This window comes from Balaenoptera ricei, chromosome 2, assembly GCF_028023285.1.
Source record: "Balaenoptera ricei isolate mBalRic1 chromosome 2, mBalRic1.hap2, whole genome shotgun sequence".
In the NCBI taxonomy this organism is placed as follows: domain Eukaryota; kingdom Metazoa; phylum Chordata; class Mammalia; order Artiodactyla; family Balaenopteridae; genus Balaenoptera; species Balaenoptera ricei.
The window spans coordinates 81,910,853-81,938,106 of NC_082640.1; the positions used below are offsets into that span (position 1 = coordinate 81,910,853).

Here is a 27,254-nt window from a genome sequence, read left to right on the forward strand (position 1 = left end):
AAACATTATTTAGCATAAAAGGTCATTATGTGGGACTAGAGCCAAACAAAAGCATTAGAACACATGTCCTGTGCTCAGATACCTGAAAGAACTTCTTTAATAATTTAAATTGACGTGGCACGTGAATTAATGTCCCTTCCTCACCCCTTCTTGTTCCAGAGAAGTAACACTGAGTCTCCAGTAAAACAACTGTCCATGGACTGCCTGCATGTGTCAGACACACAAATGATAAAAGGCATGACCCCAGATCTCTAGAGCTTGAGTAAAGAATGCTACAACAGAAAAAAATTGGAGAACACAGGACAGTGCTAAATTGTGTAGTGCAGACCACAAGAATTATTGGAGATGTATAACTACCTGGGCCTGCAAGGAAACAAAAGGAACATTGATTTCTTGATTCTCACTTCTTTCTGCTTCAGTCTTACTGACAGATCCATCGTCCCAAAGTGAGGCTCCAATCGCATCACTCTTTCCCTCAAAAACTTGAGTGTCTCCCCCATGACTTGTTTGTTTGAAAATCTTTCCACTGACCTACCACTGGCCTCCAAGCTACCTTACCAGCATCCTCCTGCTATACCCATCACTCAGAAGCCTTCAGGGTCTAGGGAGGCAAGGAGAAATGTATAGCAGCCTGTTAGAAAACTAAGGGAAAATGAAATCTAGACAAGACCCACCTAAAAGCATTCATATTATAATTGGAAAAAATAATCTTATGCTGGTCAAACAAAATAAAACTGTGATCTACAGTCAACCTGCTGGGTCACACACTGCATCCCAGGGAGGCCATAGTAAGTCCTTTACCTGAGTGCTATTTGCCTTTCTCTTTGCTTTTTCTTGCTTTTTCCCCTTGACCTTCAATGCTCATAATTCCACATCTTCACCTTCAGGGCTGATCTTAAGTCTGCTTCCTCTAAGAAGCCTCCCAAATCCCCTCAAATCAATGCAATCTGTCCTTTTAAGTTTCATAGCTATAGCATTTCTATAACTTGTTCTCGTAACAATAAAATTTGTACACTTACGTGATGTTCTTTACTAAGTAGAAAGAAGGTTTCTTGAGATTAGGGATTTTCTTACTCATCTCTAGGTACATTGTGTTAGGTGCTCAACACATTTTTTTAAACTTCTTTTTATTTTTCTTTTCAAGTACACAACACTCGTTTAGAAAAGCAAGCACAAAGATCGGCCCTGTTTGTGCTGCCACCATGGCTGCAGAGGGGAATGTCAGGCAGTTTTGTGTTTCAGTCACTGTATGGCAGCAGCTACACATGGAGTATTTTTAGGCCAGCTTTTTAAAACTCTGAGTTAGGGTAAACGAAACAAGGAATTGTATCACCTTCATCAAGACTCCATCGGCATATCTAAGCACCTGTTCCCAAAAGGGCCACCAATAGATAATAGACAAACTGAATTAAAATTACAACATGAGGGAATATTTTTTAACGTAATGCTCATGTTACTGACAATCTATGTGAGGGAGGAAGTCATGAGCACATGAAATGATTTTTTAAATTAGTTACATGGCAACTAAGGAAATGCCAAGACAGTCTACGTGGGCGTGTCATGTGCATGGTACCAGCAGAAAGTGGCATAAGTTTCAGACGAATGTGAGACCACTGAGGACTGGGCTGGACAGGGAAGTCTTTGGGAGGTGGGATAGGGTGGAATCTGAGGTAGGTGTTGAAGGCTATGTAGGGTTTGGATATAGAGGAGAGTAAAGAAGGCATTTGAGGAAAGTTCTGATGTGTGGCCTTGACAAATTTGCCTGCCCTCTCTAGGGGAAGGTTCTCCTCTGTATGATGGAAATATCTTACTGAATACTCTCTCAAGTCCAATGTCAACAACAGGAGTAAAGCCATAGTGCATGGTGTGTCTGGAGTCAATATGTCATACAGGTTCAGGTCACACGGACCTGGGCTCCTGTCCTGCTACTGCCACTTTCCACACATGTGACCTGAGAAGAACTGTGTAACTGATTTAAGCCTCAGTTGCTTTCATCTATAAAACGAATATAATACTAACAATGCGTACTCCATTGGGTTGTCAGAGGACTAAATGAGATAATGCATTGAAGTGGTTTGTACGGTACGTAGGATCTTAGATGCTCATTAAATTTAGCTATTATTTTTATTAGGAGAAATATGCCTATCTGAGAACTTGTAAGAAAACAGTCAGACTTTTCCTGTTTTCTCCAGAATTGGGACTACAACTTAAAGCTAGGGACTGACAGCTGACAAGAACATTCTGAAAACTCTTGAAAGAGCAGACACCTCTTTAAGGCTTTTTAGAGGTAACTCATAAGCCATCTCATCTCCCCTCCAGCCAGCACCTCATGACAACTGTCCCATCCAATCCACACAAGCAGAGGAATGTGCAATGGAGGGGGTGGGGCAATGGAGGAAATGTCAGAATGTAAGTCATCTGCCAGGGCAAGAGTTTTATATTATTTGTCCCCTCAGTTCCCCATGAAGGGGGAACAAGGAGATCAATCCTCCCTTAAAGCCAAGTGAGAGGGCCTTCAAGAGATTCAGTCAGTATATAAGGGTAAATGGTATTCATCCCATGATCAGAAGTAGGTTTATACATACGGTGACCTGAGGAAAAAGACAGAGAGGGTGGGGAAGGGGGAAGGGATGCAGCCATGGAGCAGCTCAGATGCTCACAATTTGACAAGGAAAAGCTGCTGCATGGTTTCCTGTGTGTCAGATGGACGTCATGGAAAAGGAGCCAAGTGAAGCCATCCTGCAGGCAACAGAGGAGTGTTACTCCAGCACCAAAGGCTGCAGGGATACTGCTTTGTCAGAGACTGAGACAAAGTAAGATCTGAGAAAAGGAAGATCCAGAATGGACCTTCTCCAAGAACCCCAGCCTCCACAGGGAAGCCCAGACACTCATAGCTCCCTCTCCCCGGAGCTAACACCGGGAGGCCTGAAACACAGACAGCGTTGATGTTGAGTCAGTGTTAAGAGTAACAGGGACAGCCCCAGAGGGAAGACCACACCAACGGCCACACAAGGAAAAGGGACTCATCCCTGACCCTCTCCCTACTCCTTAACACCAGAGGATCTAGAATCAGGGGAGAAAAGAAAAGAAGAGGGCAAGAGCAGACAATATCCTACCATCCTGAAGATCTCCTGGGACACAGATGGAGCCTGTGTTAAGTGGAAGGGAGGAGATAAGACTAGAGTTTAAATTTGTACTAGACGGGACTTTTTGAGAACGAGAGTGACCAAGATGCCATGGAAACTGATGGAGCTACCATTTAAAGAGCTTTAGCTGGCTGAAGAAAGTGAATGGAGAAAAAATTAGGATTTCACACGTGTGTGTGCCCCCAACAAGGTCAGTTACAAGTATAGTCAACCTAGAGGAATAATGAGAAAGGATATCAGAAAGATAAACTGCATCCAGATTGTGAGAATCTTGATTTATTTGCACTTGAAATTTATCCTGATAGTAACAGGGAACATTCAGTGCTTTGGACCAGGTCAATACAGCCCTTATGAGGGTTGAATGAGCTGTGGTGTGTAGGGTAGTTTAAAAAATGCTGCACCTAGAGACGTGGAGGCTGGAGAGGACATTGCTACAATAATTCTGATGACTCTGAGTCACTGGGGCCTACACCAGTGATGCCTGTTAAAATGGAATATAAGAGACAGACAGCAATGGTGTTTTACGTGCAGAATTTAAAGATCTTGGCAACCATCTAAATCTAGGGAGTAAGAATAAAGGATAACTAACTTGATTTGAAGTTCTTGAACCTAGATCATGATTACCATTGGCCACTACTCTCTCACCCCACACTTTGCTGGAAAGAAAGAAAAAGCTATGAATGGTGGTCACTTTAAGAGAAAATATGAAGAGCTCAATGTGGCCTAGAGTTGTTTCTCCTTTCCAACTCATCAAAAACTTCTTCACTCCTTATCCCACAACTTCCTCCCAAAGCTGCTGTTCCTATCACCGCGAGTCCTCCCCTCCTCTGAGAACGGAGCTGGTGCAGCATGGCTGGACTTACTGAATGTTGGGGCAGACGCATGGCTCCCTAAGAGATTTGGCTGTGAGTCTAGAAACAAAAACAATAACCCAGATTTCCTGACTCTTCGAACAGAGGTCACTGTAGCACATCACAAAACTTGTTCTGTGTGTTCACCCTAAAAGTGGGAGGTTTGAGGCTTCATCTACCCCATACACCCAGTGCATGAACACTCCCAACACCACCAGCTGCAGAAACCAGCAGCAGAGAAATTGTTTTCCTTCACCATTTGGGGTTGGGGGGGAGAAAGGGATGCATAATTACAAGTTGAAGAGTTAAAACACAAGCACTCACCACCTTAATAATCACTGTCTAACCCTAATGCCTTCCACTGGTAACAGGCTTGATGTATCATCTTGCTTCAACTGAGATACTTAGGTGAGCATGTAGAAGGCACCAGTTATATTTCCAATGCCTGGAGTTCAAAATTTCAGACCTAAACCAAGGCCACAGGCTCAGCCCTAGAGAGTCTCATGAACATCTGCTGACCCCTCCCAATTTCATCCACTTATTCAGTCATTCAAAATATATTTATTAAAGGCCTACTCTGTGCCAGGCACTAAGCAAAATAGACCTGATCTCAAGGAGCTCACAGCCTTGTCAGGAATGCATCAAAGACGTAAAAGCAGAATGTTATACCTGATATAAATGAGCAGAGGTTGCTATGGAATTGATCAGCCAGCAAAGACTTGGAGAGTCAGGGCATGCTTCCCAAAATTCAGGCATAAGCTGAAGGTGAAGAAGAAGAAGTCAACCAGGGAGAATCAAGAGGTAAGAGTCCCAGCAGTACAAAAGCTCCAAGGCAAGAATAAATATAGCTGAACATGCGATGGGCATGGAAGGTCAATTAAGTATCATTGGAACCTAGAGAATGGAGGGAAGGGAAGGGGTTGGCAGCAGTAGTGGGGCAAAAATGAATAATACAAATGAATGCATATGCAAAACAGAAACAGATTCACAGACATAGAAAACAAACTACTGGTTACCAGTGGGGATAGGAAATGGGAGAGGGGCAAGTTAAGGATAAGGGATAAGAGATACAAACTACTATGTATAAAATAGATAAGCAACAAAGATATATTGTATAGCACAGAGAATTATAGCCATTATCTTGTAATAACTTTTAATGGAGTATAATCTGTAAAAGTACTGAATCACTATACTGTACACCTGAAACTAATATTATAAGTCAACTATACTTCAATTAAAAATAAGTAAATAACTGATTATAAAACAAAATTATACTTTACAACTGCAAAAAAGAAAAAAAAAAGACATTCCAGGAGCCATATCATATATGAAAGCTTTTGTAAAATAATTCAACAAGGAATTCAAAGGCAACACACAGCAGTCAAATTTATTTGGGGGGCAGGTAACTTTGTAGGCTAAATGAGAATGAATCAGGAATAGAGAAGAATATGACTGGTAACTGGGAAAACAATTAGGGGAAATAAGGATGGTTGGTGGTAGTAGGGCTGGAGAGAAAGGAAGGGAATAGATTATGAAACTATCATCAAGAGGGATTGTCAAACCCTGGTCTTAATTATACATGAGGAATGAAAGAAGGGATGGATCCATCCTTGAGTAGATGTATGGCATGCTGGTTCAGAGCAGAGGCTCTAGTTCTCTCACTCATTAGCTGCGTGACCTTGGCCAAACTTCGTAATCCTCTGCCCCTAGGTTTACTCATTTGTAAAATGGAAATAAGGACAAGACCCACCTTACAGAGTGATTATGCAAATTAAATGTGATAATGCACTTTAATAAAGTACTCAGCTATTAGCTGGCACATATAGATGCTCGTATTAGTCAGGACGTAGGCTCACCTGCTATAACCGAATCCCCAAATTACAGTGTCTTAAATAAGATAGGGTATATTTTCTTTTAAATATCCAGATTTAAGTAGTCCAAGGAAAGTTAGCTAGATGGACGAGGACTCTTTAATCTTGTTGCTCTGCCATCGTTAAGATGATTCGCTTACTTACATGGTCCAGGCCACCTCCATCCAGCTAGCGGGGAAAAGAAGAGAGGTGAAAAGGATGTACAGCTAAAATTCAGGAGTTGTGTCATTATAGATAAGGAGAGGATGCATATCAGGAGACAGCAGCTAGCAATATTCAATGTTAACATAATATAGAGATAGAAATCAACTGCTTGAATGAGAGGAGAAAAGTAGGAAAAAAGAATTTCTGGTAGGTGAGGCTTGGTAAACTTAAGATATAAAATATTTCCAATGTTCCGTTGAAGGAGGAGGACTTAGATGAAACACTATTATATAAGGATAATGAGGAACCCAAAGGATTTGATCTCCATGTAATAGGGATATTGAGAGAATTAAAGTATTTGGAACAAAGCTACAGGAACCACCAAATATTATTAATGAACTGTTTTTAAGGAGAGGGGAAATATATTCTACTATTGAGAGAAAAATGAGTAAGCTCACAACGGAATTTCTAAGTATTCCCTTTTTTATGGAGCAATGCGTGATATCGTGGAGAGAAATATTAATGATTTTCTACTTATGAGATGTCTTCTAAAGAAAACAAAGTCATGAATATTTACACCAGTGTATGAACACTTGCTTTTAGGTAGCTCATGAGACACGTGATATCTCATCCGAGAGTCACAGGACCTTGAAAGCAAGTGGCGCTTGCCACTTCACGATGGCAAAGGTTTGCCACCCCCATGTGGCAGTCCTGTGTGACTGCAGGGGTTGCTGATCCTAGACTGCCCTAAACTTCATGCCTTCAAATCCCACACCCTGATATCTCTGTCCATCCATCTCGCATCCAAAATGGTGGACTATCAGTTAGCTTTCTGTCTTTATGATTATTCTTGTTTTTAAATCTGGCCCTCAGTGAAGTCTCTAGAGAAAACCTCAAAGAGCATTTCTGCCCCCCTGAGTAATGGAATGGAGTCTCTAGAATTTATTTTCATCCCTCCACACCAGTCATTTTTAAGCTCTTTATGGTTTGGCCAAAAGCAAAATCAACAATGCTAACTTCCTGTGGTTTAAACAGGAGGAAATATATGACTTTTTGTGGACAGGGCACTATCCCAAGTAAGAATATGTTGTATTGTACGTTGAGCCAGAGATAAAGACCCTGCTGGAGCAGGGTGCACAGGTGATTCTGACCCCTGCAGTACAGTTAACACAGCCTCCAGATCTAAGGAAGATAACCCAGGGGCTGATTTTCAGATGGATTCTTGTACCTACTTTCTTGGTTTAACTTAGTCCTTTTATTATTAAAGGACCATAGACTACCAGTTCGAGTGGACTCTGGCTGCAGTTTTCTGTTGATCAGTTCAAGCATATAATGCAATTGCTTTTCCAGTGGCTCCTGAGGTGGGAGTGAATTGAAATGTCCTCCACCCCATTCTGCCTGCCTGCAAATCCAGTAAGGTGGTCAATGGAAACTTCTGGGTATCAGAGAGCAGCAACTTGGTCATTTTCTATTCACAGACAGATACATGTGGTAAAGATTTGTAGTTTAACCTTGAACAAGGAGGGAAAGAGTGCACCTTTGCAAAATAATGTAAGGGTTTTTATTCTACAGGAAATAAGATACACATCATGTTAATGGGAAGGAAGGAAGGAAATCAATCTTCACAGTGGCAAGCTGTGTTTATTCTTAGATACTTCAGGAAAAAACCACCACCATCCACAGGACCAGAGCTCTCCTCCTACCCCACCCCTCTCTCAATTACTCAGACCCATCTGCAGAGTTTTGTCCAGAAGAGAAATCCACTGACTTTTAGAGGATGACTTGAGGCTTTGGGATTAGTAAAGACCTAGTTATAAAGTAATTTTGCAGTAATCCAGAGAGAAGTGGGAGCACAAACAGAGAGAGGGCAGGATGTGGTCACCTCTGAAGGTGTAAGAAGGGCGTGGGTAATGGGAACAATTTCATCAAAATCCAACACTATTCGTGTTTTATCCAATATAAAAATTTTGTATTTTATAGAAGTTTTAGTTTTCATTCCTGTTACTATGACCAACAAGAGCATGTTTTCTCATGCTATTGTTCATTGATAATTTGCATTTCTTCTTCTGTAACTGCCCACTTACATCCTTTGATCTCCAGTCTGATGTTAAATAATAGTAATGAGAGTGGATATCGTCGTCTTTTTCCTAAATTTACTGGGAATTCCTCTAGTATTTCTCTATGAGTATGATTTCTACTGTTAAGTGCTGATTTTTTTAAAAAAAACCTTTCAAATTAAGCAAAATTTTAAAATTTCCAAGTTACTAAAGTTGTTCCCCAGAAATGGATGTTGAACTTCATCAAATGGCCTTTCTAGCATCTGTAATATACTTTCTCTCCATAATTACTGATGCAGTGAATAACTTCAATAGATTTCTGAACATTGAACCGTCTCTGCATTTGTGAAATATGGCATAACATTATTTTAATATTCTTCTAGAATAGATGGCTCCTTTTAATATTTTTGCTTCTATGTTCATTTATCAAATAAGTTTGAGAATTTCTTTTTTTGTGTACCGCTTTCAGAGCATGAATTGCTTATTTGTATATCTTTATCTATGCTTTGCAATAGCTTAAAAATCTCAATTTCTTGTGCTTTGAAGTTGGATTGGATTTATTGTCCAAACATTTGAATCTTGTGCCTATGAGCCAGGGGTGAGATGGAGGAGAAAGCTCTTTGACTATCTTTCTTTATAGTTTCTACCAGTTCTTGAATCCAAATTGCTATCTTTTTTTCAGGAAGGTTATTCATATCTTTTATATTTTCAAATTCATTGGTATAAACGTATAGTTAATATTCATTTAAAATGATTAAATTATTCATTATCTGAGTAAATACCTCCTCATTACTGAGGTTGCATATATGTGTCTTATACCGTCTTTTCAAAGAAATAGCTCTGACAACAATATTTTAATTTCCATTTCATTAATTTCTGCTCTTCATTAATTTCTTTATTTTATTTCTTTAGTATTGCAATTTATCTGCCTTCTGAGACTGAATGTACAGCCCATGTATTTTGATTTTTCTTTTGAAAAAGAATATAAAGGTTTAAAATGCCATTTATTAATGAATATTAATCTATTATTACAACTGTGATATAATAACATCATAATTTCAGAGCACTGAAGAATAACAATTGAAAAGGTTTTTTTTTTTTTTTTTTTTACTACCCTTGTGTACCACATAGTTTTTTACTTGCCTTTTTTTTTTTTTTTTTTGGTTGCATTGGGTCTTCCTTGCTGCACGTGGGCTTTCTCTAGTTGTGGCGAGCGGGGGCTACTCTTCGTTGCGGTGCACGGGCTTCTCATTGCGGTGGCTTCTCTTGTTGTGGAGCATCGGCTCTAGGCGTGCGGGCTTCAGTAGTTGCGGCATGCGGGCTCAGTAGTTGTGGCTCACGGGCTCTAGAGTGCAGGCTCAGTAGTTGTGGCGCATGGACTTAGCTGCTCCGCAGCATGTGGGATCTTCCCGGACCAGGGCTCGAATCCACGTCCCCTGCATTAGCAGGCGGATTCTTAACCACTGCACCACCAGGAAAGTCTTACTTGCCTTTTTAACCTGAGTTTTTAGAAGAGTTTCTTTTTAAAAATGATTTCTTTGTGGTTATTTTACTGTATGCCTTTGCTTTGCTTGTTTTGTTTTTACCATCTTTTAGTCATTGATTTTTTTCACCCTGTTGCTTTTTAGGTTCGGGATTTATACTTTGGGGAATTTATTGACATTTTTCTTTTCCCCTAATATGTAAACAATTTTTTGTGTGTGAATGTTCCATAGTCAACCGACTTTTAAGTGGAGCCAATTTTTAGCCAATTTCTATATTTACAATTAAAAAGAAAATAAACAGATAAATAGAAATATAATTTTAGATATATTTTTCTTGATATAGCTTTGAAAATATGTAAGCTAAGATTCAACATAGATTTTGATGGATCATTAAATTATGGAGTTCAGTGGTTCTCAAAACCTGAGCCCTTATCATTCTTCTACCTTCCTACCTAAGTCACTGGTACGGATTGAATTGTGTCCCTCCAAAATTCATAAGTTGAAATACTAAGCCCCAGTACTTCAGAATGCAACCCTATTTGGAAATAAGATCTTTCAAGAGGTGATTAAGTTAGAATGAGTTGATTAGGGTGGGGTCCAATTCAATAGGGCTGGTGTTATTGCAAGAGGAAGAGACACCAGGGACCTGTGCACAGAGAAACAATGAGAAGGTGGTCATCTGCAAGACAAGGAGAGAGACCTCAGGACTGGGAGAAAATAGTTCCTGTTGTTTAAGACAACCAGTCTGTGACATTTTAGTATGGCAGCCCTAGCAAACGAGTACAATCACCCATGGACCACAGTTCCCATCACACCTTTGTAACTGAGGCTGAGTGCATTTACTACTCATCAGTCACACCTCCACCACTGCTTTTCTTGGGGTAGAGACATTGTTCTCAATACCCATGTCTTTATTAAATGTAGAAAAACAAATAACAGTCCAAGTTTGATCACTCATGTAACTTGTCTGTTCCCAGTAGACATGAACTCATTCCTTTAATTTACTCATCCTTTTCTCTCTGCTTGAAGTTCACCACACCCACATCTGAATGAACAGGTCAGTAGCTGGTCCAAGCCTATGAAATCAGGTCTCCTGATTCTTGGTTCAATGTCCTTCCCTACTCCCTACACAACTCATTTTATAGACTCAATGATTTGTCTAGAGAATTTACTTTTTTCTCCATCTCTACAAATATAACTGCATGGAACTACATAAACAACTGCCCTTCAAGCTTTTGTGAAAATTACCATTTCTGAAGTTCATCATAAGGTCTGATACCTTTTTATCTAGAAGGAATCAGAATTACTTCATGATAAATAATATAACATAGGAAGAAGATATTCTTCATGGATCTCTATACCTAAAATTCTGCAGGTTAATCCTCTTTTGGTGAAAAAGAGGATTTCTCAGCTCTAAAATATTTAAAGATGTAGTCAAGGCAGAGAGAATATTGAAAGTTTAAAATTGAAATTCACTTGCTGCAGGAACTGCCTGTATTACCTTTAATATTCCTTTGACTGAAAACCATTATATAATTATACAATAAGTCTTTGAACTATGAACCAATGAAACTCATATTAAGTAGCTTTCCTTTGAAGGGACTGAAATGAGAATGGGATTGTGAAAGAGAGAACAGGTGATAAAGTATTTGTTAATTTTTCCTCTTTAAAATAACTTTATTCTTAAAAGTTATTTTAAAACTTCATTAAAGATAATACAAATAAGTAAAAAGAAAATACCCACCTATAATCTCACCATCTCCAGTAATAACCAATATTGCCAATTCAGTCTAATTCAATCTATGTATTTTCAGTCAGTGTTATATAGACATATTATTTTCTATTGAAATTCTGTTTGAATTTGTGTTTTAGGTTGGATTTCCCTAGCAGAAGACCTTCAGACAAATATTCGAGTGGTAGTAGTTCATTTTAGTGATGATGTCAGGAAACCTAGGTAGGAGAGTAGAAAAGTGAGACAGAAAAGGGGAAGCAGCCAATGAAGCAGATGGTACCCAGGAAGTGACCACTGTGGACAACAGGAGCTGATCCCAAGGAGGAACTCTGGCTCCCACAGTCAGTATAAGACATGGGCCTCAAAGTTATCTCAACAAAGGGGTGTTGACCTGGGCTACTTATACATGAATTCCGTCAATTACTAGGTCAGTGCTCATCCAGGGGCATAATTTTTCAGCACTTCTGGCCTGATAAGCACATGGATGAAAAAAACTCAAGCAAAGAGAAGTAGGTGCTGGCAACTGGAGGGACAGCAAGCATACACCAAAATAGTGAGGGTGAAGGTATACAGCTGTGGTACCCATAGCATCTACCATAATTGGAATATTGTTTGGTAACCTGCTTTATTCATTTATTTTACCGTGAATCTTTTTCATGGTATTAAATGGTCTGAGTACGATACTGTCACTCCTTTTGGTTGCATTCTAGTCTATTGAATGAATACATCAATCTCTGGTTGCTGGCATTTGGGGTTTCCTCTTTTCATTATAACTGTGATAGACATTCTTGTGTTGAAATATTTTGTCCAACTATAGAAGTATCATTATTATAAATAGCCAGCATTTGAATTACTGCCATCAAAGGATATGCAAAGTTGTATAGCTTTTGATTTGCATTGCAAAGCTGCTCTTCTGAAAGATTGCACTGATTTACACAATTAGCACTGTGTGTTATTTCTATTGTTTCCGGCCCAATTTTGAGCCAAAGGGTCAAGGCTGCCCCAAGAGCCATGGGGGTGATGCTGCCACTCCCAGTGGACTTGGAGGGCAGAGCATCAAACCACAGAGAATTATTCTTGAGACTTAAAATCTAAAGGAGGGCTTCCCGGATGGCGCAGTGGTTAAGAATCCGCCTGCCAATGCAGGGGACACGAGTTCGAGCCCTGGTCCGGGAAGATCACACGTGCCGCAGAGCAACTAAGCCCGTGTGCTACAAGCTCTAGAGCCCATGAGCCACAACTACTGAAACCAGTGCACCTAGAGCCCGTGCTCCCCAACAGGAGAGGCCACGGCAATGAGAAGCCCATACACTGCAACGAAGAGTAGCCCCTGCTCGCCACAACTAGAGAAAGCCCATGCACATCAATGAAGACCCAACGTAGCCAAAAATAAAAATTACTTAATTAATTTTTAAAAAAATCTAGCTCCATTTTTCGTTCTCAAGATTGCTTTGGCTATTCAGGGTCTTTTGTGTTTCCACACAAATTGTGAAATTTTTTGTTCTAGTTCTGTGAAAACTCCCTAACACCATACACAAAAATAAACTCAAAATGGATTCAAGACCTAAATGTAAGGCCAGACACTATAAAACTCTTAGAGGAAAACATAGGCAGAACACTCTATGACATCAATCACAGCAAGATCCTTTTTGACCCACCTCCTAGAGAAATGGAAATAAAAACAAAAATAAACAAATGGGACCTAATGAAACTTAAAAGCTTTTGCACAGCAAAGGAAACCATAAACAAGACCAAAAGACAACCCTCAGAATGGGAGAAAATATTTGCAAATGAAGCAACTGACAAAGGATTAATCTCCAAAATTTACAAGCAGCTCATGCAGTTCAATAACAAAAAAACGAACAACCCAATCCAAAAATGGGCAGAAGACCTAAATAGACATTTCTCCAAAGAAGATATACAGATTGCCAACAAACACATGAAAGAATGCTGAACATCATTAATCATTAGAGAAATGCAAATCAAAACTACAATGAGATATCATCTCACACCGGTCAGAATGGCCATCACCAAAAAATCTAGAAACAATAAATGCTGGAGAGGGTGTGGAGAAAAGGGAACACTCTTGCACTGTTGGTGGGAATGTAAATTGATACAGCCACTATGGAGAACAGTATGGAGGTTCCTTAAAAAACTACAAATAGAACTACCATATGACCCAGCAATCCCACTGCTGGGCACGTACCCTGAGAAAACCATAACTCAAAAAGAGTCATGTACCAAAATGTTCATTGCAGCTCTATTTACAATAGCCAGGACATGGAAGCAACCTAAGTGTCCATCATCAGATGAATGGATAAAGAAGATGTGGCACATATATACAATGGAATATTACTCAGCCATAAAAAGAAACGAAATTGAGTTATTTGTAGTGAGGTGGATGGAGTTAGAGTCAGTCATACAGAGTGAAGTAAGTCAGGAAGAGAAAAACAAATACAGTATGCTAACACATATATATGGAATCTAAGGAAAAAAAAAAAAAAAAGTCATGAAGAACCTAGTGGCAAGACGGGAATAAAGACACAGACCTACTAGAGAATGGACTTGAGGATATGGGGAGGGGGAAGGGTAAGATGTGACAAAGTGAGAGAGTGGCATGGACATATATACACTACCAAACGTAAAATAGATAGCTAGTGGGAAGCAACCACATAGCACAGGGAGAACAGCTCCGTGCTTTGTGACCACCTAGAGGGGTGGGATAGGGAGGGTGGGAGGGAGGGAGATGCAAGAGGGAAGAGATATGGGAACATATGTATACATATAACTGATTCACTTTGTTATAAAGCAGAAACTAACACACCATTGTAAAGCAATTATACTCCAATAAAGATGTTAAAAAAAAAAAATCTAATGTAATTTGCCTTGCTAGGTTTGGGACTTGGTTGGAAGCTGTCACCCCATTCTTTCTTCCAATTTCTCCCTTTTTGGGTGAGAATATTTATCCTATTCCCGTCCACCATTTTATTTTGGAGGCACATAACTTGCCTGGTTTCACAAGTTCATAGTTGGAGAATTTTGCCTCAGGATGTACTGTATATTGATTCTCACCCATTTCTGATTTAGATGATATTTAGATGAGACTCTGGACTTTAGACTAAATTTAGAGTTGATGCTAGAACAAGTTAAAAGTTTTGGGGACACTGGGATGGAATGAATGTGTTTTGCATGAGAGAAGAACATGAACTTGGGTGGTGGGCAGGTGTGGATTGCTTAAACTGAATTGTGTTCCCCAAAATTCATATGCTGAAGCCTTAAGCCCCAAAGTGATGATAACCAGAGATGGGGCCTTTGAGAGGTAATTAGGTACAGATGAGGTCATGAAGGTGGCCCTCATGATGGGATTATTGCCCTTAACAGAAGAGACACCAGAGAGCTAGCTCTCACACTGTCTCTCGCGCGCTCTCTCTCTCTCTCTCTGCCAGGTGAAGACACAACAAGAAGGCAGCTGTCTGCAATCCAAAAAAGAGAGCTCTCACCAGAACCCAACCATGCTGGCACCCTGACCTTGGACTGCTCAACCTCCAGAACTGTGGAAATAAATTTCTGTTCTTTAAGCCAGTCTACGGTATTTTGTTACAGCAACCTGAGCTGACTAATACACCCGGTTTAATTCCAAGTTTGAGATTTGATGCCAGCTAATCATGTACCTACTAGTGCAGATATGTCAGGTGAGGGACAAGATAGCTGAACTGGGGGAATGTGGGGAGTTAGTGTGGGTGAACCTTAACAAATGCAAAGCGGGAGAGCACAGAGCTAGGCAGATGCATTTCTCCCTTTTAACTCTCTTCCACAGACTACTCTGAGGTGTGATTCCCTTTTACAATCCTCCAGGAAGTGCTGAATGCCAAGTAAACATGCCCATTGAGCAACCTACTGGGTCTGTTTCCAGCTCACTCTGTTTCATGTCTTTCTTTGCCTCTCTTCTCTTTTTGCCTCTATCTTACCACACACATTTCCACCTCATTAGGCAGCAACATTTTGTTGCCTCAGGCTCTGCTTTCTAGAGAACCCAGAATAAAAACATTTTTGATAAAGACATTATATTTTAATTATAACAGAAAAAAAGTCCAATGAACTTATAGAAAACAAAAATAACATATGCAAAAATTATTGAATTGGGTCATTTTACATTTGAGATGGCTATTCGGACACCATTATCTTTTAGACTACAAGCAATAAAGTTTCCAATTATACCCTTGTATAAAAGCATGGTCTGAATAATAAAATATACTTAATTGGATTCATGACTTTTAGACAACTACCCAAATAATATGAATTAATGACAGCGTAAACTTGATGGGAGGTCTAAAATATAGTCCTTGAACAGATTCATGTTAATGTTTATCATTGACACAGATTTGAAAATCTAAGCTGAATGTGTAAATAATAGGAAATGGAGAGAAATATATATTATTATAAATTATAAAATTAATATTCAAAATATTCTCAGTCTATAATGTGAAGCATCTCCATCTTACAGTGAATGCTAAATATATTGTCAAGGTCAATTTTAACAAAGATAAATCTAAAGCCCCAAATTTTGGTTCAGAAATTCAAATGTATAAGAACTGGTTAGAAAGAACCTATTTCAGCAGCAAAGATTAAATCTAGGGATTTTAGTTGGTAAAAAAACTCATGTGAACACCTTAAAGAATCTAATCCAGTCTTATATCCTATTATTAGGAGTACTTTGTCCAGATGATACAAAAGAAATAGTCTACCATTCTATGTTTTATAAGACTGTTTTGTCAGAAATACTTTGTCCAGCTTTTGGAGTCAAGGAGAATTGGAACGTTGTCAGAACAGTCAACATATATAGGAAAATTAAGTCTGAAAGATTAAAGATCTGAAAAATATGTCATATGAAAAGTAAATGAAAAGGTTGAAGGGACTAGGAATATTTAATCTAGAGAAGCAAAGACTCCTGGAAGATTTAACAACTATCTTGAAATCATCAAAGGGCTATTATTAGAAAAAGATATAGGCTTACAGACTTCAGGTCATTCTAGACAAATTTCCAATGATGATGCCCAATCTCACAAGGTGATGACCTCCTCATCATTAGAAGTATCCAAATAGAGGTTGGCTGGCCATTTAATTCAGATGTTTTCACTATGCAGTGTGAGTAGAATAGTGGAACAATGGCCTCTAAGGCTCCCTTTAACTCTAAGCTACCTGCTAGAGGATCCTCAAAATACCATCCTTTAATTTTGAAACTTTGTGAATCATTATCATGTGAGGCTCACCTCAGTAAATTATTTTTTAAGTAATGAAAAAAGTCCCACACATTTTCAAAACTTAAAGACAACTAGTGAAGTATTTCATACAATTGAACAAAATATGTATATTTTTAAATGTCATGGGCAACAAGAAAGCATTAATATTCAGGAAGAGAATATGCACAGTGCTGATATAACTAGCAGAACTGAAATTTGGTTCAGGTGGGGAAAAACATGTCTGAATTTTAATTAAAGTTGGGGCTATCACAACTAGGGTGGGGATTTCAAGGGGCAAGAGGGTAGCACAGGGATTTCTTGCCCTAAATACCAGAGAATGATAAAGCCAAGGGCATGTGTATAACCCAAAAACCTAGGTCACAAATCCAGGCGTGGAATCAGAAGCATTATGCAATAGAAAGCCATCACAAACAGCTATCAGAAATGAAGTATGACGCCAAGACTCTGACCAGGGAGATAAAAACAGGGTCTGGGTAGCAGCCAAGAATTGTATTCCCTGGATGCCCATTTAGAAGTTTTCTGAACATGAGATTGGAAGTTCATAGCATGAAAAATGAAAAATCAATGAGAGTGAAGAAGATAATTTGTTTTATAAACTGTTTTTCTCAAGTATATGAGATTATAACCTTCCTTTTTTCTTTTTTTTGGGGGGGGTGTGGGGTATTTATGTATCCTCTTCTTTTATAAAATAATGATAGTTGCAAATTTTGTTTTGTTCTGTCTAATGCTCTCACTGGCAACAGGAAGTACTAACAAACCTGGGCCAACCTCTTCATTTGTTTTCCTTTTAATTTCACCAGTCTGTGAAATTTAAAAATCGGGAAACAACTGGCTCAGAACATCAATTTGTGTTTGCAGTTTGATTTTGTGAGGCAGTCAGGGTGATATGTTTGGACTAAAAAAGAAGTTTGAAAAGAGTCAATTCATCTGGTAAGTGCAACCAATAACTGTACAAATTATTTCCTACATGTCACACAGCTTTATTAATTTTCAAATATTCAGATTTTTTAAAAACAAAAATATTATAAATACTACATAGGGTTCTTTTTCATTCCATTTTGTTTTACTGTGTTCATTAACTGCTTTGATGAATGCATGGTAGCTGGCTTTATTGTTCTGTGAGTAGCACATGCTCATTTACAGCACTTAGGTGAGGACAAAAATTAAAGTTAATAATTTTCAGTACTTAAATTTAGCAAACTATTAAACATCATTACCCGCATATATATATTTTTTTATATATAAACCTATTTATTTGTTTTTATTTTTGGCTGTATCAGGTCTTCGTTGCTGTGCGCGGGCTTTCTCTAGTTGTGGTGAGCAGGGGTTACTCTTCGTTGTGGTGCGTGGGCTTCTCATTGTCATGGCTTCTCTTGTTGCAGAGCATGGGCTCTAGGCGCACGGGCTTCAGTAGTTGTGGCACATGGGCTCAGTAGTTGTGGCTCGCGGGCTCTAGAGCGCAGGCTCGTAGTTATGGCGCACGGGCTTAGTTGCTCCATGGCATGTGGGATCTTCCCAGGCCAGGGCTCGAATCCATGTCCCCTGCATTGGCAGGCAGATTCTTAACCACTGTGCCACCAGGGAAGTCCCCACATATATTTCTAAATGCAAAGGAACTGCTTAATATTTGAATCTCAAATAAAATGTATCTATGGCATAAAATTATAGTTTAAATCATGCAACTGTGACTGAATCCTGCTGGGTACTTATTCCAACCACCGTATCAATTCTCTTGAAGATTAAAATAAATCATTAACATGAAATCTACATATACTTAACATTTGTAAAATTTAAGAGGCAGTATGTTAGCCATTAGGCCACAGATAAGCATTATTTTTCTGAGCCTGTTTCCAAATCTCATTATGAGGAAAAAAATAAGATAATGTATGATACACAACAGTGAGTTATTTTTATCATTGAAAATTATAAATTTTCATGCCATGTCACAATGCTAAAATAAAATCAAGTACAATTTAACTTATAATACTCCCAAGAAAATAATTCAAAATGTATACCGAAGTCTTACAGTGTTTTACATTGTTATCTTCAGTTCTCACTGTGTGTAAGTATGCTATAAAACAGAGTTCCAATTGATAGAATACTAGATAATATATTGCCCACTCTTATTTCCATCTAACCACCAATATTAGATGTACATATCAAAAATAAAAAAATTAAAATATGACATAACATTCATATGAGCATAAAAATACCATTTCTGCAAGAGCTAAATTAGAAGCCCTAAAATAATATGTGTCATTTTCTTATACTAACATGTTCCAAATTAAGAAAACAGCATGTTAAGTATAAATCTTAATTTATGAACTGCCTTTGGGAATGAAATAAATTCTGGGTGACTAAGTTTCTTTAAAAATAACTTTGCATTTATTATTTTAAGCAGTATTGAAGAAAACCTTCACACCAGCTCACCACCATACTTTCAGTCTGATAATGCAAGTGTCACCCAAAAAAAGCTAGTTTATCATATAACATTTATATTAAATCCTTTCATTTTTCACATAATTTTCCCCCTAATCCTCTGCCAACATACGAGGAAGAAATATAATCTTTTCTCTGCATAATTTTCCCCCAGCAGACTGCCGTTGCCAGCAGCAGTAGATTAATAACAGATGCTCAGTGACTCTTGGAGTCTTACTGGTGTTAGGCAGCACAGAGCCTAGGGTTAACACAAAGGTCACTTAGGGACCTTCCGCTCAAAAGACCTACAATAATATTTTGCTAGATCTCCCTTCCATGAAACTTAAAATATTTAATGTCTTCTCTCAGATTTATGAAAATTCCCAGGAGTGTATGGTCACAAATCTGACTCCAAGCTTCTTTTCCCAATACTAACTCAGTTTAGAGAAGAATTTCCATTTCATGCATGTTATTTTTGTTCTGCCTGGTGCCAATCCAAATGTAGAAACCAATAGTCTTCCTTAATTTCTACAAAATTTCTACAAAACAAATGGTCTTTAATTTCTACAAAATTCTACAGAATTCATTCACTCAGTTTTTTATGTGTCTAGCAAATTCTACCAAAGATGTGGGGTATTAGAAATATTTACATCACAGAAACATGAACAACATTTATTATTAGGCGGTCTCTTTTCTCAAATACCTTCTCTTTCCTTAGTCTTCTTGTCTCCCCCTTCCTTCTCCTCCTTATTACTAATTCCCAACCTTAAAAAATATATAACTGTGGCTCTCGCCTCCTACCCTACTAGTTTTCCTCCATTCTAGCTTCCGTTTTTCCTCTTCTATGCTATTTCCCCTATGCTATTTCTTCTTTGCCCCTCAAGGGAGTAAAATAGAAATAACTCATTTTTTAATGCTAATTAGTTCAAATTCCTCTTAACAATACTGCCTATTACAGTGTCTATAAAAGCAACATCAAAGTAATTCATTTAGAAGTCAAAAGTGTTTCTTAGTTTAAAGGTTCCCATCTAGAATTCAAAATTACTTGGAATAATAAAACCTTGAGTCGCTATGATTCAAATATCCCCTGCTAAATGACCTTGATAGGGAATAAATTCTCTGTAGATAACTTCAGGCAAGTAATTCCTACCAAAAATTACACATATCTCAGAGAGTTAGAGGCATAAGCCAGTTAGAGGCACAGCATATAGGCAGAAGTCAAGGTTCATGAGCCCTGGATGTGCTTATATCTGTGTTCATCTGAATCAGATATTCTTACTTTTCCTTTATATGTGCAAACAGTGGGTTGCAGGGAAAATTAGTTATTAAGATTGTCCTTTAAAGTTCCAATGAGTTCTTCAGCAATTTACTCAGATATATAAGAACTCTTTTGTCTATTGCACTACTAGCAACCAAAAAAAAAAAAAAAAAAAGCAGGCAAGTTGATTACCACTTTCAAGCATGAAGGAGTATCATGATTCAGAATTAACCTTTCTGGTTGTCATAAACAACCAGAAAACTAGAAAAATATATGAAAAAAAAAACCCTATTTTCAGATATTGGACTGCAGGTAGTATAGGACTGTGATGCCAGAGAGAAGTAAAACAAATGAGGTAAACCTTATAATTTCCCATACTTTCTGCCTTGATGTAACTTCCAGACAGCAGAATAGAAAGGAATGACCTGAAAAGTCTAGAGAAAGAGCTCCGATTTCAGGAAGGTAGAAGTGGCTAAAATTCCCAAGGCAGAATACCTGAGAGGAAAAAGCTATGCACAGAAAGAGTTCTATAAATTTATTTTGGGGTCACTTTAAGTCTGTGGCTGAATAGCAATCCATGCAAATGGGTGGGGAAATCCCATGGGGCCAAACTAGGAAAAACTTCTAGAGAAAGAACAATTTCAGAAAGCTGTAAGATGAGAAATTTCCAGAGCTCACATAGGGCCTGGAATTATTCAAGTTGGCAACAGCAAGAGTAAATGGCCCCAGTGAACACAAAGTGTATTCATTAGAAACTACATAGAGGCCAGACATTAGAATTGGGGCTAAAGTAAAGGCTATTCTATCTGTACTCACACTAAAGGGACTTTAAAACGAGCTTCAAAATGATCAAACTGATATATGAGTTAATCTTATTATCTGCCAGAACAAATTCCAGCACTCTTTACAGGAAAACAACAAAATCTCAGAAAAATAATAGAGAAAATCAATCCAAAAGATGAATATAAACCTCTAGATAGACTGATCAAGAAAAAGGAATGAGGGACTTCCCTGGCAGTCCAGTGGTTAAGACTCCGTACTTCCACTGCAGGGGGCATGGGTTTGATCCCTGGTTGGGGATCTAAGATCCCACATGCATGCGGCCAAAAAGAAAAAAAGAAAAAGGAATGAAAGAGAGAACTTAAATTACCCCATGTCAGTGATAGAATGAGAGGATAGCACTAGAGACCCTACAGATACTAAAAGTGTGGTAAGTTATGAACAACTTCATGACCATTAATATGAGAATTTAGATGAAATGTCATGTGCCCATCCTCAACCCATCACTTTAAGGTTAGAGAGTGGTTTGATTGGCCCAATTTTGGTTGCATGTTTACCTCTCTCTTTGAGAGTTCAAATTCACTCAAACCACATGGATTATGAGTTTAAGAGAGGTACTGACAATGTTTTCTTAGGCCAGTCTCCCAAGACAATAGAAATTAAAAAATAAACAAATTGGACCTAATCAAACTTATAAGTTTTGCACAGCAAAGGAAACCATAAAAAACAAACAAACAAAAAAAAACCAAAAAGACAACCTATGGAATGGGAGAAAATATTTGCAAATGATGCGACAGACAAGGGCTTAATCTCCAAAATATACAAACAGCTCATACTACTCAACAACAACAAAATAACCCAATCGAAAAATGGCAGAAGACCTTAATAGACATTTCTCCAAGGAAGACATACAGATGGCCAATAGGCACATGAAAAGATGCTCAACATCATTAATTATTAGAGAAATGCAAATCAAAACTACAATGAGGTACCACCTTACACCAGTCAGAATGGCCATTATTAAAAAGTCTACAAATAAATGCTGGAGAGAGTGTGGAGAAAAGGGATCCCTCCTACACTGTTGGTGGGAATGTAAGTTGGTACAGCCACTATGGAAAACAGTATGGAGGGTCCTCAGAAAACTAAAAATAGAATTACCATATGATCCACCAATCCCACTCCTAGGAGTATACCCGAACAAGACTATAATTCAAAAAGATACATGCACCCCTACATTCATAGCAGCACTGTTCACAATAGCCAAAACATGGAAACAACCTAAATGTCCATCAACAGATGAATGGATAAAGAAGATGTGGTACATATATACAATGGAATACTGCTCAGCCATAACAAAGAATGAAAGAATGCCACTTACAGCAACATGGATGCAACTAGAGATTATCATACTAAGTGAAGTAAGTCAGAAAGAGAAAGACAAATATCATATGATATCACTTATATGTGGTATCTAAAATATGGTACAAATGAACCTGTCTACAAAACAGAAACAGAATCAAGACATAGAGAACAGACTTGTGGTTACCAAGGGGTGGGGAGGGGAGGGAGAGGGATGGACTGGGAGTCTGGGGTTGGTAGATGCAAACTATTACATTTAGAATGGATAAACAACAAGGCCTGAATGTACAGCACAGGGAACTATATTGAATATACTGTGATAAACCATAATGGAAAAGAACATAGAAAAAGAATGTATATATGGGTATAACTGAGTCACTTTGCTGTATAGCAGAGATTGGCACAACATTGTAAATTAACCATACTTCAATAAAAATTTTTTTTAAAAAGAGAGAGGTACTGAGTAGGCAAAGAAAACATACGTCTACTCTACAACAATTGTCCATGCTTAACCTTACCATTTCATCTTCTGCATTTGTATCATTGGATAGTCACTGTTTTGAAGTGAATTTCTCTATGTCTAAAGACCACATCCTTCCTACTTAGGAAGAATGTAGGAAATTAGCCAATGAAATGCCTTGCCTAGTTCATGCTCCATAATCTTTCCAGGGGCCTTTGACATCTTCCACAGTTCTTGACACAAATTGATAACTGGTGAAAGTTAAAAACCTGCAAGTCCAGCTCCATCCAAAATCTAGGATCAATCTTGAATTTGGTCAATGGAAAATTAAGAAATTTAAAAATTTTAGCATAAGTCTCTACAGCTAATTGTTGTTTTTTGACCTTGGGTCCATGTACATCTTTCATGTGCATTTTCTTTGTTCTTGACATTGTGGCCCAACACTGCACTCAAGTCCCTATAGTCTAGGAAATGGCTCTACCTAGGTCTTTCTAGTGCTACTATTCTAAACCTTCAGCTTTATAGTTGGGCCCTACCCCATGAGACTTGACTCCTCTGAGAACAGCTCATGTTCTCATAGTCAGTGAGCCTTGCTCTCCTACTGAGACATTCTGGGATGTATCTGACTGTTCCTCACAGTCTAGATTTTATATATTACCAAGATATAACTAAAGGCTCTTCCTCAAAAAGCTTAGGATTATTAAATGACCTACCTTCTCAGAAATTTTATTTCTGAAAATAAATTGAATTAGCATGTAAGAGTATGAAACATTTGTACAATTGACACAATTTTTTTTTAATTTGCCATTCTTTAAAACTACCTAGGGGACTTCCCTGGTGGTGCAGTGGTTAAGAATCTGCCTGCCATTGCAGGGGACACGGGTTCGATCCCTGGTCTGGGAAGATCCCACATGCCGCGGAGCACCTAAGCCCGTGCACCACAACAATGGAGCCTGTGCTCTAGAGCCCGGGAGCCACAACTACTGAGCCTGTGTGCCACAACTACTGAAGCCTGCAGGCCTAGAGCCCGTGCTCTGCAACAAGAGAGGCCACCGCAATGAGAAGCTCGCACACCGCAACCAAGAGTAGCCCCCGCTCGCCGCGAGAGAAAGCGCACACGCAGCAATGAAGACCCAATGCAGCCAAAAATAAATAAATAAATAAATAAATAAATAAATAAATTTATTAAAAAAAAAAAAAACTACCTAAAATGTCTTAAAGAAAATAACTATCTCTATATTAATGCATGAATATTCCCGGCTTTGGCTACGAGGGCAGCCTAAAACACAATTTCATTTAATCTCCATGCCACTCTGCAAGGTAAATACTAAAACTCTCTTTTTATATATGTGTAAATTAAGTAACTTGACCAAGTTCATAGATTACTGAAATTCAAACTAAGTTTGTAACACCACTAATTTCATGGATTCGTTATTATAAAAATTATTAAATAAGATACATGCAAACAAACCAAAAAAGAGACTACCATAAAATTTTAATTCTATTTAAACAAATGAAGAGCATCACTAAATGCTATGGACTGAATGTTTGTACCCTCAAAATTTCATATGTTGAAATCCTAACCCCCAAGGTGGTGGTGTTAGGAGGTGGGGCCTTTGAGATGTGATTAGGTCTTGAGGGAAGAGCCGTCACAAACGGGATTAGTGCCCTTATAAAAGGGACCCCAGAGAGATTCCTTGTTCTTCTGCCAGGTGAGGACACAATGAAAAGATGGCTGTGTATGAACCAGAAAGCCAGCCATCATCAGACACTGAGTAAGCCAACACTTTGGTATTGGACTCCCCAGCCTCCAGAACTGTGAGAAATAAATTTCTATTGTTTATAAGCCACAGAGTCAATGGTATTTTGTTATAGCAGCCCAAACAGACTAAAACAACTGATCTCATGCATTCATTAGTTATGGCTTCTAAACCTCATCAAAAAGCAAAGATCGGATGAAATCATTTCAGTATAAGGATTCTGGCCAGTAAAGGAATGATGGTGCTGACTGCAAATAAATGTCAGTTGGATCTGCTACAATTCAAATATGTCTCATTAACAGGACCTAAAAGATCTCTTTGAATTCAGGACATTATGGGAAATAAAAATATTTATTAATAGAACTTCACCACCTCATGGACTGAATCACATACAGTTTACTGACACTTATAGTAAGCATAAATATATAAATACACAATTAATATAGTTGCAACTACTTATATTGAGCTTTTCATCCTCAGAACAGTGTTTGGCATACCGTAGGCATTTAATAAATCTCATGAATGATTAAAACACTAAATGCATGATGAAATAACATGCTCTGCTATTAAAAACCAACTCTGTGTTACAAGACTTTGTTGAAGGCTGTAGGTAAAGTGTGACTTCTAGCTCTGCTCCATAATCCCTTCCTTCTATGACTCTAGTTGTGTAGTTGAGTACTTTTTACCTATTTGTCTGTTCCATATTGCTCTAAACTAAACATTCTGTCATCAGTGTTTATATGATCAGTTTAGAGAGCTTTCTCTGAGATTGCTTAAACTTGTCTATATATCAGTCTTGCTGCTTCATCACCTTCATACACCTGAATCATGTAAGTCAATATGACCTTGAGAAAGTCAAACACCCAGAGAGTGGTGACAAGCACTCTCTTCAAGGCTTCTGTCAACTCAAGGCCATGTCCCTAGGTTAATGCGTCCAGATCCTTTAAAATGCCTGCTTGAGAAAGCTCACTGCTACCAAAAGAATTTGCTGATTGTTTCAATCAAAAACTCACCATGAGCTTCTTATCTCCTTTTTCTAAGAGAATTTACTTTAGAAAATTCACAATTGTAAATCTTTTCTCTATACCTTTGAGACTGATCTTCTACAACCCAGGAATGTCTTTCTCAAGGACCTGGAAGCCATCCCTTTGAAATGTGATCATCAAGAAAGATAGGGCCCCTGGCTTCCAATCTCAGTGCAGGGTAGGAGCCTGACTTCCTTAGGTGCCAGTTAGCAAATAGAGCTAGCCTAATCACATAGATCAACACCCCCCCACCCCCGCAACATTCCTTTAGCACACTGTAGCATTTTAAAAGCCTTTCACCTTTTGTTTCAGCAAAGATGAGCTCAGTTTACACTGAAGTCTCTCCGATAATGCAGTAGCCTGAATAAAATCTGTCTTGCCACCTTTAACAAATGTCCAGCTCTGTTTCTCTTTTGTCACGGCCAAATGTCCTTGTCTCATATACAAACTTGCCTCCTACTTCACTCAGGAAATTTATATTATCAGTGGTAGTCACCCCCAGCTTTCTGATTCCCGATCAACATACTTGTGCACACTAAGACACAATTTTGGCCTTCTTTCTTCTGATTTCAGAGGTGGCATCTTTCCAGTTCAAGGCTGACACATTTACATAGCAATGGCATTTACTTATCTTTCTCTCAGCTGGGGCCTAACTTTATCAAGTCCTCCCTTTTATATATTACTTCTCCTTTAAACTGGTTTATTCTTCTTCTTCGACTATCAATATACATAGGGCCTTCCATTCTGAAAAGATTTTAAACTCTCCCTGATCCTATGGTCTCCTATTTTCATCACATTTCTTCTCTTTTTAGCCATGATTTTTCATTGAGTTATCTCCACTTTTCAACTCGCATTTTTTAATAACCACCCATTTATCATTTCACTGAAATAGAGCCTCTCAACAAATATCATGGAATTGCTCTCACTAATTACTAAAAGCCTCCTAAATGCTGATCTCAAGGGAAAGTTTACAGGCCCTATTTATTGGGTCTCTGTGTTGCATTTATTTATTTATTTATTTTATAAATTTTTTTTTTTTGGCTGTGTTGGGTCTTCGTTGCTGTGTACAGGCTTCCTCTAGTTGCAGTGAGTGGGGGTTACTCTTCATTGTGGTGCACAGGCTCCTCATTGCAGTGGCTTCTCTCATTGCAGAGCATGGGCTTTAGGCTCATGGGCTTCAGTAGTTGTGGCACACAGGCTCTAGAGCTCAGGCTCAGTAGTTGTGGTGCACGGAATTAGTTGCTCCACAGCATGTGGGATCTTCCCGGACCAGGGATCCAACCCATGTCCCCTGCACTGGCAGGCAGATTCTTAACCACTGCGCCACAGGGAAGTCCCTGTGTTGCATTTAAATATGCAGAACATTAACACATTCATGAAATGTTTCACTTAGTCCCTTGACTCTGTGAAGCAATACACTTTGCCTTCATTTTCATTCTCTTTGAAGGACTCTTCTTTCTCCACATACATATAACAAATACCCTTCAAACTTCTAACCATGGTCCAATTCTCATCCATTGATCCCTCTGTGAACAATATGACTAGTCTCATAGTTTTGTTACTTACTGTAAAAAATTAATTAATTAAATGTAAGCAAATAAACCAAAAAAAAAAAAAACTTAGAGAGAATCCACCTTAAAAGGTTAAT

The 27,254-nt window shown here is 38.4% G+C and overlaps 1 pseudogene; it reads left to right on the top strand.

The window, feature by feature from the left end:
• Nucleotides 1-2,712: 2,712 nt before the first annotated feature.
• Nucleotides 2,713-27,254, top strand: part of LOC132360811 (small ubiquitin-related modifier 2-like) — a 28,346-nt pseudogene continuing 3,804 nt past the window's right edge.